This window comes from Dipodomys ordii, unplaced genomic scaffold, assembly GCF_000151885.1.
Source record: "Dipodomys ordii isolate 6190 unplaced genomic scaffold, Dord_2.0 Scaffold108, whole genome shotgun sequence".
Taxonomy (NCBI): domain Eukaryota; kingdom Metazoa; phylum Chordata; class Mammalia; order Rodentia; family Heteromyidae; genus Dipodomys; species Dipodomys ordii.
In genome coordinates, this window is record NW_012267324.1 from 1,980,688 (window position 1) to 1,983,418 (window position 2,731).

Below are 2,731 nucleotides of genomic sequence, written 5' to 3' on the forward strand. Positions count from 1 at the left end.
GCCGCACCGGAAGCGCGGGGACCCTCCCGGAAGCCCTCTCCCTGCGGCCCTCCCCCCCCACGCCACTCCCCACCCATCCATCCGTGCATCCGTCCATTCATCAATCCACCCCTGCATCACCCCTGACCTGTGGGTTGGAACCGGGTTCTCGCCAGCCCAGGGACCCTTGGATGCTCCCAGCTTCCCCAGGCAGGGCAGCTTGGGCATTGAGGGATGTGTAGGAGTTTGCCAGGCATGGGTACTGGGGCAGGAGAAGTGAGGCGCCCCTTCAGCCTTAAAGTTTTAAGGTTCTTTTTTCTGGTGGGGACGGGAGTAGAGTGAGGACCTCCTGCACAGCAGGCCCCCAGCCCCTCCGGGCCGGGTGTGGGCAGGTCCACACGCGCACTCTGCACCTGCGTGTGCCAGTGCAGCTCACGACTCCTTGAGCACTGTGGGGGCCATTTCACACGGGCTGGGGAGACCGGAAGGAGCCGTGGGTCTGGGCAATGTCCCCGCCCCGCCCCGCCCCGGCCTCTGGAAGCAGGTGGGGATGCGGAGACCTGTGCCTGCCCAGGCCGCCTCCCCTTGCTGGGGGAGGGGAGCATCTCCGCAGATGCTGCAGAGCGTCCAGAGTCGGGGATGCAAGTCCCCGCGGTCCTGGCCTGTGCCCCTCCCCGCCCCGGCTCAGGTCACCAGAGCCCAGAGAGGACACGATGGAGCCCAGCCTGCCGCGCTCTGTCTCCGACCTTCTCCCGCTCAGTGCTGGTCTGTGGGCAAGCCCTGCCCTCCACCCCCGTTTTGTCTTCGTTCTTTGTCGATTGTGGGACTTGAACTCAGAGCCCAGGCCCTGTCTTGGACTCTTTTGCTCTAAGGCTAGTGCTCTACCACTTTGAGGCACTTTCCAGTTTTGAGTGGTTAATGGGAGAGGAGTCTCACCGGGACTTATCTGCCTGGGCTGGCTTCGAACTGTGATCCTCAGATGTCAGCCTCCTGAGTAGCTGCATGACAGGCGTGAGCCGCCGGCACTTGGCCCTCCCCTGTTCTTGATATTGGACTGTTTTATCATTGTTGTCCATTATGTGTAGAACTGTGGTTTGAGCCCAGGGCCTCTGGTTTGTTGGATGTTCTACTGTGAACTATACCTCCAACAGTTTTTGTTTTGTTCATTTTTTTTTCCTTCTGGTCATGGGTCTTGAACTCTGGGCTTGAGTGTTGTCCCTGTGGTCTTCAGCTCAAGGCAAGCACTCTACCGCTTGAGCCACAACGCTTCTTCTGGTTCTCTGGTGGGTTTATTGGAGATAAGAGTCTCACAGTTTCCTGCCTGGGCTGGCTTTGAACCGCGATCCTCAGATCTCAGCCTCCTGAATAGCCAGGATGACAGGCGTGAGCCACCAGTGCCAGGCCGTTTTGTTCATTTTTTAAATAGCATTTTGTTTTTTACCCAGGCCAGACTAGACAGTGTGTCCCCCCAAACCTTCTTTCTTTGAGCTGGGATCTTCGGCCGGCCCAGAAATTCAGTGCTCCGAATGTCCATCTGTCAAGTCGCTGACAGCAATGAGCCACCATGTGCATCTTGTTCGTTTTTGACCAGGGAGGATTTCACAAAGGAACGCAGGCTGGCCTCAAAGTCTCCTCCTCCAGCCACAGCTTCCACAGCAGCAAGATCATAGGTGTGCACACTCAACAGCATACAATTCTTGGGACTTGTAATGGTGCTCTGGCAGATAGATTTACCAGCTAGCTCTCTGCGTGCACAGATGCCTGGCGATCTGGCCCGGGTCTTGCCGGGAGGGCAGATCTAATGCCAAGCCTCTTGCCAAATCTATCCCTGAATAAAGTCAACATCCTAGGGCCAGGTGTGTGGCACCCAGCAATGGAAGGCCTTGGGTTCCATCCCCAGCACCAAAATACATACAACATACATACGTACATACATTGTATGCACACATGCCAGCCAGCTCCTGAATGTAACTACCATCCGCCTATTTGTACTATTCTGTGTCCTTCTCGCATCTTTGAAGCAGGCTGAGTAGCTAGCACTACAGATGGAAGCCCCCGGTGCCCGGCCTCGCGTGTTCTTTTGTTTTTTTGTGTTGTTTTAGAGGTTTGAAGAAGACAGTGGAGAGGCCAGATTAGGGTCCCTTGTGGGCTCCAGGGTTCAGATCCGAGCTCCGTCTGGCCTCCGCACACAGGTTGTGCGGCTTTCTTTATTTTGTGTATTTTGGAGAAAGTCTGGTCTGGCCTCCATCTGTGATCCTCCCACTTCAGCCTCCCCCGTGCTGGGATTGCAGCTGTTACTCAATGATTTTGCTGTTCTGTTCTCTTTCAATCCTTGCCAGACGAAGAGGGAGAATAACTGCGGAGCTTTGGCAGTCAGCTCCCTCGCCCTACCCTGTTCTGCCCGGCCCCGGCCCCGGCCCCGCCTCACCCAGGGCCACCCAGGGCCGCCCAGGGGCGGCTGCGGCTCCCCGCGGGTCAGCCTGGGACCTGGAGCCCGGAGCTCCGCCCCTCGCCTCTACCGACCTATCCTGTTCCACCTCTTCCTCTTTTCTCCCATTTTCACCATTCTGGCCAATTAGATTACGCCTTTCCATTATAGGCCAATCCGATGCTTTGGCTTGCTTGCGCCAGCTGCTGGGCGGGGCGGGGCGAGCCGGGGATTCGCCAGGGGCGCTAAGAGGGTTTGCTGCGGGCTCCGTCAGCGCCCCGCGTCCCCGTACCCCGCACCCCGCGTCCAGCGGCCCCGCGGCCA

At 58.0% G+C, this 2,731-nt stretch overlaps 1 protein-coding gene across 1 annotated transcript in view; it reads right to left on the reverse strand.

The window, feature by feature from the left end:
• Map1s (microtubule-associated protein 1S) overlaps positions 1-2,731 on the reverse strand; it is a 13,602-nt gene that overhangs the window by 8,158 nt on the left and 2,713 nt on the right. The gene's annotated exons all lie outside the window — the stretch shown is intronic.